This window comes from Monodon monoceros, unplaced genomic scaffold (genome assembly GCF_005190385.1).
Source record: "Monodon monoceros isolate NGI ecotype Baffin Bay Population unplaced genomic scaffold, NGI_Narwhal_1 Super_Scaffold_10, whole genome shotgun sequence".
In the NCBI taxonomy this organism is placed as follows: Eukaryota; Metazoa; Chordata; class Mammalia; order Artiodactyla; family Monodontidae; genus Monodon; species Monodon monoceros.
The window spans coordinates 28,152,518-28,165,939 of record NW_021703766.1 but is presented as its reverse complement, the minus strand read 5'-3'; the positions used below and the strand labels follow the sequence as shown (position 1 = coordinate 28,165,939).

At 47.0% G+C, this 13,422-nt stretch overlaps 1 protein-coding gene across 1 annotated transcript in view; it reads left to right on the top strand.

Moving 5' to 3' along the window:
• Positions 1-13,422, top strand: part of CES5A (carboxylesterase 5A) — a 270,897-nt gene that overhangs the window by 218,378 nt on the left and 39,097 nt on the right. The window lies entirely within an intron of this gene.

The following is a 13,422-nucleotide window of genomic DNA, read 5'->3' as shown; positions in this document are numbered from 1 at the left end:
GTACTGTTGTCTCTGTTCCTCTTCTGCCTCTCTGGGCTTGCAGCCATACATCTGGAGGTGGGCCTTGGGTAGCTGTTGGTCAGCAAGGCCAGCAGTTGGGAAGATAATCTGGACAGAGAACAGAGTGAGGACAACCTGGGATGCTCCAACTACCTCTATGTCTGCCCATCAGCATATCTGACTGCCGTGATCTTTTGAAAATAATGGCTGATGCTTCATTTCCTCCTTCCACATCTGGTTCAAGCTCCCAGTCTGGCCAACTCTTTCCCAGAACCATGCAATAGGGAGATTCTGGGAGATGTAGTTCCAGCTTATCCCAGTTGATAGTACATTCCATTCCAATGCTGCTGCACTTGTTACAAGATAGAGAAAACTTGGAGATGAGAAAGTTTGGGATGGGAAAAATCAGGAGTTATCTCATGGACATGTTTAATTTGAGATGCCTGTTTAAAATGGCCCCCAATATTCCTGTGTCCTTCTGCTCATGCTCTGAGTAATCCTTTCCCCTTGAGTGTGGTCTGAATTTAGTGACTCACTTCCAGCAAACAGAATTGGGGAGAGGTGGTGGAAGGTCCCTTCTGTGATTGATTACAAAAAGACCATGGTTTCTGTGTCGGGTACTCTTTCTTATTCTCCTGCTCACTTTCTGTGAAGCAAGGCAGCCGCTGTGCTGTGGGCAGTCTACAGAGAGGTTCTCATGGCAAGGAACTGAGGGAGACACCTGGTCAACAGCCAGTGAGAGACAGGGACTCTCAGTCCAGTGACCTGCAAGGAACTGAATCCTGCCCACAGCCACAAGAGTGAGCTTGGAAGAAGATCCTCTCTTAATCACACCTTCAGATGAGACCACAGCCCCAGCCGACAGCCTGACTACAACCTCATGAGAGAACCCGAGCCAGAGGCACCCAGATAAGTGGCACACGGATTCCTCACTCACAAAAACTATGAGGCAATACATCTTTATTGTTTTATGCTGCTAAATTTGGGGATAGGTTTATTACTTGGCAATAGAGAGCTAATACACTCAAGTGGATACTTGTGCTTAGAGCTTAAGGGAGAGGTCAAGGGTGGACATATATATTTAGGAACCATTAGCGTTTGATGGCATTTGAAGCCATGGAACTGAGTAATATTATTTAAGTAGAAACAGTAGCCCGAGAAGAGCAAAGTTCTGAAGAGTGAACCTTGGGGCTTCCCAACATTCAGAGGTTGAGTAAATGAGAGAGATTCAGCAAAGCAAGTGGGCACGAAGTGGCTAAGGTGAAAGAGGAAAGGCAGAAGTGTGTGGTGTTGAGAGTCAAGATAAGGTCATGTGTCAAGGGGGTGGTTGGGGTCAAGGCTGCCGATAGGTCAGTCAAGGTGAAGACAGGAGTGCCCTTTGGCTTTGACCACATGGAGTTGGTTGGTGACCTGGACAAGAGCAGTTTGAGCCAAGTGGAAGCCCACCTGGAGAGGACTGAGGAAAGCGTGGAGGGGAGGTGATTTGTGCGCTTGACTGTGTAGCGTGAGGCATGCCCAGAGAAATACGGACTTTCCCTTTCAGTTCCAGTATAACAGTGTTTGCTTTTCTATGTGGTCCCTGGCCTTGGGAGGTGGCTGGCAGGAGAAGGAGGCCGGACAGAATGAAGGGTGGCTTTCGGGAACAGGACATGGCTGGGGCAAGTTTGGTGGCAGAGCCAAGGAGCTCAAGTTAAGACAGTTTCTTTGTATGTCCTGAGCTAGAATCTACCTTTCAGTCATTCAACAAACACTCACTGTGTGCCAGGACTCTGCCAGACTGGGGTGACCTGTCATCAGGTCAGATATCACCCCAAAGGGAGAGGATTCAAGGTCTAGGGGAGGCAGACTTTTAAGTAAACTTCATAGGACCTTCCGATTAGTTAAGTGTAACAGAGGTTTGTCCTGTGCTATGGGCAACCAAGGGAAGGAGGGCCTGAGTCTTGCAAATGAAGACCTCCTGGAGGAGGTGGCCCTGAAGCAGAGCCTGAAAGACTGAGTGGCTAGTACTGTGCCAGGTCCCTTCTCTCTCCTCCCCTCCAGCCCTACTTGCTCTCTTTCCTTTTCTAACTCCTCCCCCTTCCCCTCTTTCTCGCCTTCTCCCCCTCCTCCTTCCCTGGCCCATGATGAAAGGCCTTCCTGGCCTCCCAGCTGATGAATTATGCATGCCCTTCAGCAGTGTGCCTGGCATCCAATTAGGACCTGGCCAGGTTGATAACAGAGACAGATTAAAATGTAATTCATTGAGGATGACATTTAAGCCCCAGTGTGAATGGCAGGGAAGAAAAGCAGTGCTCTCCCAGAACCTCGGGGTAGGGGCTCTCAGCTACCTGCACTTGCTTAACTCAAGCCGGTTTAGCATGCGGGCTGGGCCTTCTGCTGCACCACCGGTCTGGGGAAGAGTCCACAGCAGGCTTTGAGCTAAAGCAGTTTGTTTTTTAACCTTTTATTTGGAAATAATTTGAGATTTACACAGGAGTTGTGACGATAGTACAGAGAGTTCCCATATACCCTTCACTGAGATTTCCCTAATGTTAACATCTTATGTAACTATGGTATAATGATCAAAACTAAGAAATTAACATGGGTACAATACCATTAGCTAAACTACTGATGTTTTTCGGATTTCAGCCAATTTCCTACTAATGTCCTTTTTCTGTTCTAGGATCCAATCAAGGATCCCAATCGCAAAACAGGCTGCTGTGGCCTTGCCTCTACAGGGACAGCATCTCTCCCCACACCCCAGACCAGTGGTTCTCAAGCTTTAGAGTCCAGAGTGTTACCAGGGATTTTGCTTAAAAGGCACATTCTTCCCTAGAATCTTGATTCAGTAAAACTTGGGTAGAACCCTGACATCTGTATTTTTAACAAGCACCCCAGGCAATGGAGAACTGCTGGCCCTGACCAGCACTCCAAGCAAAGCCAGGTAGTTCCTAGTTCTTTGGCAAGTCATCGTCCGCCAGCAGGTTTCCCTCATCCCAGCTCAGCCTTAGGACAGAGCAGGGTTACCCCTACCCATCACTTATTGCCAGATCCTGAGCGGGAGGAGAGCTGGGCTAATAAGCTGGCCAGGGCAAAACCCCAGGGAAGCCCTGCTTGGAGAGGAGAGGAAATAACTTTTATCTGTCAGTCACAGATGTATATATGTTTTCTCATTTAATCTGCAAAATAACCCCTATAAGTAGATGCTATTTTTCCCATTGTATAGATGAGAAAACTTAACACTAGTGATATTCAGTGTAGGGTTGCCAGGTATAGCACATAAAATTATAGGAGGCCCAGTTAAAGTTGAACCTCAGATAATACAATACCGGCGACACACTAATCTTAAAAAATAATTATTGTTCATCTGAAATTCATATTTAACTGGGTCCCCTGTATTTTATCTTGCAACCCTAGTGATATGCTTTGGTTGCAGAGCTGGTAAGTAGGCCTCGACCCAAATCTGCCTCGATGTCTGTAGCATGGCATACCCTGTGCCTACCTGCTCGGTGCCAGCCTCACCTGCTGGACCACAAGCAACAGGAGGTGGGGACCATGTGTATGGGTCCCCTGCTGTATCTACAGGGCTTGGCACAATATGGCAGTAGGTGCTTAATAAATATTTGTTGAATTAATGAATGCACAAATGCACTTACTACTCTCTTTGTACAAAAGAAAGCTGCAGGTGATGGTGATTAAATGGAAAGGCTGAGCTGGTGAGGGGTGGTGTGACAAACTTGCCAACAGGAATGCAAGAGGAGTTCGAGGGTCCGAGGTCTCATGTCCACACCTGGGAACCCCAGCCCTTGCACCCCGAGCAAGGGCAAAGAGCCAACTCTTCTCATTTCAATCTCTCAGGGCCTCTGCCTTCCCAACTGGGAAATGGAATTGGGTCCCTTGCAGCGCTAAGCTTCTGTGATTCTATGGTTTTTCTTCCTAACTCCACCCTCCTGAGTAGGGAAAGGATATGACCAAATTACAGGGTTTGCTCTCAACTATGGTATCTACCTCCCACACCACTATTTCCTTGTGCTCCTCTTCTTCCTCTCCCTCATCCTCCTCCATGACAATTTTCTAAGCACCCCTGTGGTGCCTGGCCTTGAGTTCCTTTCCTAGAATACTCCCTTCCACACCGTCAGACCAAATCAGAAGCCCAGAGAGACCCAGCACAGCACAGTTTTTTGCAGACAAGGGAAGATGTTGGGAGCACATTGTATCTTTTAAAATAGACCCGTTGTCGTCGGAATGTATTTTTAGCTGTGGGAGAGATTGGCATGCTCTCAGTGCCACCATCTGCCAAAGGCAGTTGCTAGGCAACTGATACTGACGACAGCAAGGGGATGACTTCATGGAGGATCTGGGGACCCTTATGGCCCAATCCCTCTCCACTGTCTAATTCCTGCATGCCGACAGCGAGACCCAAGGGAACCAGCATCCCTCTCCTTCTGGGAGAGGGCAGGGAGCTGGTTTAAGGCCTGTGAGTTGAGCACAGAGGATGCTGTTCATGTAACAAGGGATACTGGGCCATCACTGCCACCCTGATTGGTAAATTTTCTATTTAGAAACTTTAGATACTACTGTGGTTTAAGGCTGGGCTCTGGACTCAGTGAGTCCAAAGGATACACATCCCTCTCCCCAGCAGCCCCATAGGCACTGGTCTGAATCAGAGCAGGAGCTGTTTGGAAGTTGCCAGCCCAGAGCAGGCTCTATGGATAAGGCAGCCAGCTGGTAGCCAGGACCCCTTGGTTCTGGCTCAATTCTGCTTTTTGCTCTCTAGGTGATTTGTGGTGAGTCTCTGCCTTTTTCTGGCCCCCAATTTTGTCACCTTCAAAGTAAGGATATGGAACCAAATAAAATGCATTTACAGGGATAAAAAGCAGAATAAACACAGAGGAGAAAAAAGCCACTCAGACCTGGGTTCAGATCCTGACTTTGCCCCTTACTGCTCCTGTGTGACTTCAGGTAAGATACTGAACTCCTCAGTTTCTCAATCTGTAAATGACAGCAGTGACACTCATTGTATTGTACAGATTCAACAAAGCAGCACATGGAAGATAAGCAGAGCACCTTTATTTTGGAGTCCAGTAAATGGTTAGGTATTTTTTCATTTCTGTAGCAGAGACTATATAAGGTGCCCACTGCAACCATTTCTCCTATCCAGAGTAATATTTTAAGCTGGGCACATTTCCAGCCTCCCTTGCAGCTAAGTTGTCACTAAGGACACATGAAAAGAAGGGATGGGTACAACTTCTACCTCACTCACTTGTAGCAAATTGCTTCCCTGGTTGTCCTCTCTTTTCCTTCCTACAAGCCAGGGCATGTATATGCCTGTGACACCTCTTTGACTATGCAGAGCAGGACAACATGCTGGGGTTGGGGAGGGGTGGCAGAACAACAAATTGGAAGGAACCTGGATCCCTGTGTTAAGAATAGGAATGAATGCATGTGGTTTGCTTCGGAGGGCTCAGAGCACTGCAGGTGAGTTGGGAGGTGACAAAGGGAAGAGAAGGCAGCCAATAAAGGCCAACTACCACAGTGGATGACCAGGGCTTAATTCCATGGGGAAGTTCTGAAAAACAGTGTAAAACTCAGCCTTCAGAGCTAGCCAAGCGTAAGGGAACTGGGCAATGTTTATCTCCACACCCATCAGTCTCAGGGTGGTGGAGAGGGGGGGATTAGTTCCCAGGCGCTTCCCAGTCTTCTCTGTGTTGGTGGGTAGAGTGAATGTCAGCAGCCCGAAAGCAGCCCTCTGTGAAAGATGCAGGTGCTGGCATTGGAAGCCAAGCTGGTGGGCATGGGCCCCGTAAGGGGACCCGAGGGAATGTGAGCCCAGCACCAGCAGCATCAGCTATGGTTCTTCAGAAATAGAAATAAACTCCTGTGTTCTTCAAGTCACTATATATTGAGGATTCTTTTGCAGCATAACTTTTACCCTAATTTAATTTCCGAATGCTATGTATATGGGAAGTTTTGGTTTTATGTAATCTCTCCAAGCTCCTGGACTCCATGTGATACTCATTGAGGTTATGTCATGGTTGAGGAAACAAGGTTCATGCTAAGGAGCAGACGTGTCTCGACAGAGCATAATACATCACTTGGTATTTCTGGGGCTCAGGTACTACATGGTGTAGGCCCTCAGAGAAGGGACAGATGAGTGTGGACAGGCATAGTCAGAGAAGCTGAAACTTTACCTGCCAGAGACGACTTGGAGAGATGAGGTGGAGGGCTTCCTCACTGAGGCATGGGGTAGCTCCTCTGGCAGGTGTGGGGTAAGCAGGTACCTTGGCTCACGTGACTGTAGTGTGTGGTCTTGGGCTGGTAGATGTTGGATTTAGTTGCATTGTGCATTTAGAGGAGTGGGCTGCAGGGTGCATTTCAGCTGAGAGTGACTTGGTAGAGGGGGCCCAACTGCAGGGCACATGGCTATTGCTCCCTGTATTCTGAGGTGGGGAAGCTGGTGGCAGGTGCCCCCCATCCCACGCCTGATGCCACTGCTGTCCAGCTGGCGTGTCACAGCTCACTGAGGCTGTGGCCTGCCCACAGTGAGGGAGCAGAGGTGAGGGTCCTGTAGTGCACTGGGTGACCAGCGGAGACTGGGCACTCATGTGGGCAGCGTGTCCCACCATCTCAGCACACAGCAAGCCCTCAAACTGTCTTGGAAGGCAGAGCTGGGGGCCCCTTAGAGATCATCTATTCTAGCCTCTCATTTTGAGGATGATGGCGCTGAGCCCAGAGAAGGGAATGAACTTCCAAGACCAGCAGAGTGACCTGAATCCAGATTTCTTGACTTCCCAGGATGGGGGAAGGCAGCTGACATAAAGATAGGGGGTGCATGCCTCAAATCTGCTGCCAGCCACCTCTGAGCCATTTGCTCCACCTGTAAGACCCTTTTACTTATTCATGAATCTCAGAGCTAGAAGAGAACTCAAGAGATGATCAGATCAGGTCCCTCAGTCTCCAGGCATGTGTGCATCCTCAGCTATAGCAGCTGGCTTGAGGCCACCTTTCTCTGCCCTTCAGACACCAGAGCTCCTCTCTGCCACCTCTGTGTGTTCCACCACAGTGGTCTGCCAGTTCTCCCTGGTGTCTTACTGCAGTCATTCCTGTTTCACATTTGGTTTGATTTATTTTAACCTCTAGATACAGGTTGGCTTTGCTGCGTTATGCATTATGACAGTGAGGAGTGGGTTGGAATCAGTGAATTCGCCCTCATTCTCTGTCCTATTTCTATGGGAAAGGGGGTGGAGGGAAGGCTCCAGCCCTCCACCCCCCACCCCCATGGATTGAGGACAAGTACATGAGAATGAGGCTGTCCACCCAGGTTCCCCAAGTCCTAGTCAACCCCAAGGCTCTGGAGGGAAGAGTGAATGCAGTGTCCTTCAGAGGGCAGTGGGCTATACAGCCTTGACCCAAACCCAGGCAAATGAAAGTCGCCCTTTGCTGCTTTGTTACAAATCCCATCACCTCTCCTCCCTCCTCATATCTATAAATGTGGAACATTTTTTTCCCTGTTCTAGATTCTGTTTGCATTTCATTCGCTTTGGGAAAATATGAGCATCTTTCTTTGTTCTCTTTGAGCAGTTTGTGTCTGGAATGGAGAGAAAGAGAAGAACGGGTGTAGCCTTCGTCCCTCAAGGGAGAAGGGGAATCTCTCTGTAGCCAGTGCTAAGTGCCTGTGCCCCATGCGGGTGGGGAGGTGGAGAGGCCTCTGTGGGGCACCCTGTCGATTTGGGGAAATCAGACTATAAGTCAAGGTGCTTATGGCCAATACAAGATATAAGATGGAATAAACGGTGTGTGTGTGTATGGGGGGGCATCCTGAATATACACATAGCAAGAAAGGAAAGATCAGTGTGGACTCTAGTAGTTAGAGAGGGCATTATTGGAACAAGAAGTCTCCAATGGGAGGCTGACAGATAGGATTTGGGCAAGATGAGAAGAGAAGCAGGAACGGGAAGCGCCAGTGTTCCGGGGGAAAGGGGAAGAAAGCAGGGGCCCCGTGCTTGAAGGAGTAGGAACGAGGCTGGAGAGTTAGGGTAATTTCAGGGGTAGATGGACAAGGGCTGTGGGAGGGGGCAAACTGGCAAAGAACCAGGCAGGGCAGGGTGAAGGAGGGACATTTATCCAAAGCCAAGTCCAGACAGGAGGCCAGCTAGTCAGCACCAGACCTCTGATGGCCCGGGAAGGTTTCATGGGACAGTGGAACATCCGTGTCCATTTTCCAAGAGCTGTTCTGGGATGGTGGGTGGGGATGCTCAGTGAGTGGAGCAGAAAGAGGGAGGAGGGGCAGTTCTTGTGGAGTGTGATGTATCTCAAACCCCAGGAGGCCTGGAGATGTCCTCACAAATCCCGCAGGCCTTCTACACAGCACATCCATGAAGAACAGGGCTAGATGGCAGGGGCAGGGAGGGAGGCTTGTCCTGTCATCTCTCCCCCTGCCCCCACCCCAGGAATCCATGGGATGAACGAGCCAGCCTTGCCACACTCCGGGGGAGTGTCCTTGTCAAAGCGATGGCAGCCTCACCTGAAAGTAACAATTGTGAAAGCACTTTGTGCAGAAATCTTCTGTCTCCTGCAGTTTAATTCTGAAACAGGAGAATTACCTCTTGCCCACGGGATGAAATTCTCCATTCCTTCCCATAGCATTTGAAGCTCTCAATAACTTGGCCCTGACCTAATATCCTATTCTCATTTCTCATCATTGTTCTGTATCATCATTGTTGTCATCATCACATGAGTAATTAAAATTAACTAGCTTTTATTAAGCATCTATATGTGCCAGGAGTTCTTCTAGGCATTAAAAATGTAATAACATTTCATCTTTTCCACAACCATCTGTGTAGAAACTATTATTCTGTCCATCTCACAGAAGAGGCATATGAGGCACAAAGAAATGACTTGGCCTAAGGTCTCTCCACCAGCACGTGGCTGCACAGTGGAGGCATCAGACACTGAACTTCTTGTGTTCCATGCTTGCCCATGCCCAGCAGCCTTTCCCCAGGCTTTCCCCCCCGGCCTGGACTGCCTCCCAACCCCTCAGCTTCTCTGCAACTGATGGACAGCCACACAAGACCTACCTGCAAGACCTAGCTTAAAAGTCACCTCTGTGGAAACTCTTCTCCAGCTCCCGGGGGAGCAACTTTCTCTAGGCCTCCCCAGCACACCCTGATTATGATGTCAATCAAATCATGCTTCTGGTTTTTGTTCATGTGCCTGTTATTTCCCTCAAACGAAGAGACTACTCTTTTTAAAAATGTTTGCATTTTTAAGGAAACATTTAATTGACATACAGAGGAACTAAAGGAAATACATTTTGTTCAACTTCATGCCTTTCCTCTTCCTTCCCTCCCACCCCCCCAGGTCTGGTATGGAGCAGAGGCGCAATTAATATTCATTAAATGGAGATGTCTTTCTGGCCCCACTCAGCCTTTTTCCGGACCACCCACTTCCCGACTCTTTGCTGTGTGGGAGAATCCAGACATCTTGTACAGCTGCAGCTCGGTGTGTCCCATTTTGGCTGGAATTCAAGGAGCAATTATAGACAAATAAGTATTATTACAACTGCATCAATCAACATCTCTCTCCTCAAATGCTCTCACAAGGAAACAAGAATGATCTCAGTAAGACGCTGTCTTGTTTAAGCCCAAGTGTCTTTTTTGGTGCCTAGAGAGTGTGTGATCCTTGGAGGGACCCCACCATTGACCGTCTATAACAGAGTCTGTATAGTCTGAGGCTGCACGCCCCTAGAGGCAGACAGTCCTGAATTCAAATCCAGACTGTCACTTCTTCTCTCTGTGAACTTGGACAAGGGTCTTAACTTCACTGAATTTCAATGTTCTCATAGGTCACATGGAATCAATAATACTTCTCGGGGGTGTTGTTGCAATGATTAAATGAAATAGCACATTTAAAGTGTCAAAAGATTTCCCAGGCAGTTAATATATAAAAACTTCCCTTTCCTCTTACTTCTCAATTAATTGTTGTGTTCTCTCCTCTGTATTGAGGGTATGGTTTGTAATCACAAAGCTTTGTATCAGCAGCTAGATGGTAAATCCCAACCTTACCTACAGTTTGAAGCCTCTTGCAGAGCACGGAGGAACCAGTATAGAGAAGCTTTCCTGGAGAATCGAGGCTTGGTCTGGGCACAGGAGGAAGAATCACATTTAACATCAGATTTTCAGATCTTTTGTGGGGCACTAAGTTATCCTGGAGAAAAGGAAAACTGGGAATTAGAAGACCCCAACCACAAAACTCCCCTTGCTTTATGACACCACCTTGGGAACCATCCATGACTTGTCTGCAGGGGAAGTTGCCTGTGTGATGGAGGCCTGGATGCGGGGCTTGGGGACTGCCATGCATGGGCAGGGCAGAACTTTGCTGCTGTAGTAAGAAGAACTTCTTGTCCAGGGCAACTGGCTCATTTGGCAAACTGTTTAGAAAGAAAGCTTATGAAACTTCAGACTCAAGTGACCAGGTGCCTCCATTTGCGTGGAGCTTAGGTATGATAGAATTTGGCGTTTTTGGCCAGTCCATTCAATTCAGTTTAATAAAATATCCTGATACCCTCTTTAGGTCAGACATAGTGGTAGCAGTGGGGATCCAGGGAAGGACAAGATAAATTGCCACTCTTGCAGTGCTCACTGTTTCTAGAATGATGTATAGGGAGGTATGAACTAGAAACATGGGGTGCTAACTTCTGCTTAGGACCAAAGGGAGGCCTGACTTGAGACTTGAAGGATGAGGGATTTGTTGCTGTTATGTGTGTCAGGTGAGTATTTTCACTTTAACAGCCAAGGAAGTGTCATGTAATGGTTAAGGACAGTCAGAGATACCTGGGTTCAATCCCAACTCTGTCACTTATTAGCTGTGTTACTGTAGGAAAGTCACTGAATTTTTTTGAGCCTCAGTTTCCTTTTCTGTATAATAGGAATAGTGATAAAAACTTCTACTTGAAATGGTTTTTTGTGAAGATTAAGAGAGACAATGCATATAGCACACTTACACAGTGCCTGTGTAATCATCTAGTAGCTGTTGGTGGTGATAGCCTAATTAATTTACTCTAAGATGCCTGGGAATGGAGGAGTTATCTTAGAGTGAATATACACTTGGTGCTTTATGATCCTCGTCTCTTGGCCTTCTCACATTTTCTACAAAGCTCATAAATTCCCTCCCCACTCTGCCATCAGGAAAGACTGGGTCTACCAGACTTCAATTCAGTTCTTCATTCATCCTGGTGCCCTTCCTCTTCCAGAACTGGTAGGCAATAGGTTAACAGAGAGAAAACACAAGCACAGCCACATTTCATTGCTAGCTTGGACTTTGGCTTCAAATTTCAATGAAACCACAGTGAGTTGGATTGGACCCTTCTCATGATCAAGTCAACCCTTCATCTCCATAGAGAAATTAAAGACCGAAACCTCCTATTCTTCAGGGTTTGTTTTGTTTTGTTTTGTTTTTTTAATTCTCCTCAGTCTCAGCCATGAGAGGCCTCACTCTGGGGTGAGTGAGTCTGGGTTCCTTATTTAGCAGGTGCTGTGTTCAAATCATCTCACTATGAGTATAGATTTTTCAATTTCCCCATAGTTTTCTATCAGAAAACTTGTTTCCCCCTGATTTTTCTGTCAGGTTGTACTTTATATATTTTGAAGCTATGTTATTGGGTGTGTACAAGTTCATGGTTACATTAACTTCTTGCTGGATTTTTTAATCATAGAGTGTCCATCCTTATCCCTTTCATGTTTTTCAGCATAAATGCCATATTTCTCTACACTTTTATTTTCATTCTTTTAAAATTTTGTTTCAGGTATGTCTTTTATAAACTACATATAGCTAGATTTAAGTCCAATCTGATAACCCCCAACTTTTAATAAGTGGGTTTAAGCCATTTCCATTTATTAAGATTACTGTTAAATTGGTTTTATTTCTGCAGTCTTAGTTTATATTTCCTACTTTACATGCTTTTCCTTTTTCCCCCTCTTTTGCTGCCTTTGGTTTGATTGTCAGTGTTTTCTTTGTTCTCCCCTTCTTCCTTCTTCTGTTAATATGTATTCTCAGATTTGTTGAGGTTGTTGGCTACCTTTCTGTGATGCTGTTTGTGTGTGTGTGAGTTTTTGGGTTTTTTCTCTCTGTGCTCATCACTCTTTAGTTGGCGTGTGTCTGTGTATGTGCATATGTGCTGCTTTTATTCAGCTCCCTGGGCCCCCAGTTCATATCCAGACCTTATGTTTGTCTGTGTCTGTGTGAAGTTTCATTCTGTAAGGATATTGCAAATTTAAGTGACTGAGTTAGCAGATCACAAGTCCTGGTTGCCAGAGTGTCCTATGCCTGTCCAGACCCATCTCAGATAAGCAGTTTAGGATGGGCCACAGCCCCAGACAGGAGAACAGTTTTCCTTAGCTCCGATTCAGGTCTGGGAGCCTGACTTTGGTCTCCTACCTGCATGAGGAGTTCACTGACCCTCCTAGGCTTCAGGAGTTGAACTTGGTTCTTGCTTCAGGTCTGAAAGTACAGTAGGTCTGCAACTTCTCTGTATACCTTTAAAACAGGTCCTGGTCTAGGGCTCTGTGTCCTAAGGGGTCTTAGTTCAGACTGATGACTAGATAGATGTAAAATGACCCTTCCCCAGGCTGACCCTGTCATAATTGTGAAAGAGGCAGAGTTAGTCTTTGTTGCATTCTCTTCCTTATCTTTCTTTCATCGCTCCTCTCCCATCTTTCCCTCTCCTCCCACTACTTCCATCTTGACCTGGATTGTTCTGGTCTGAAAAACCTGTCTCCTCATCTGAGGGTCTTGAGCTTTACCACCCCTTACCCTCTCTGGCACATTTGTGTTGTAGAGAAGGAATCACCAAGGGTGGCATTTCAGGAACAGGTAAAGATGGAGTTTTGGATGATGCCCTCTATGTTTTCCTGTAAATCAGAGGGTGTGAGGTTGTATCTGGCAAGGACCACACTTTTTTCTCCTGAGTTCCCTTCAAACCCCACTGAGTCCAAGCCTCTGACATCTGTGGATGGTGCCTCTGATAACCCCACTCCATTGTGAATTTCTTCTCAGGAAGGTTTAAATTAACAATGATTTCATAGGATGTTAGTCAGAACTAAGAGGTAAAACCAAAGTGATCTCTTCTTTCATTTGCCTTCATGTGTCCTATGGAAAGGTCCTCAGGAGGTCAGTTCTGATGGCCAGTGAAGTTGTGCCATCACTTCCCACCTGAGGGTGGAAGACAGCCCTCCTGGGGACTTGGCCAAACTGGACAGAAGGCAGCATGTAAGAAAATTTTCTACTGCCCATTCCATGTCCCGTTGATCCTCACCTCCCAAAGTGTCCAGTCACCATTGTAGAGCTCACATTTCTCATTCCCTGCCACTGGTGCCCTGGCCTGCCAGGTGATGAAGCTTCTGTTTCATTCTAAATAGAGCAGAGGTTGTTGAAAATCTTCCATGG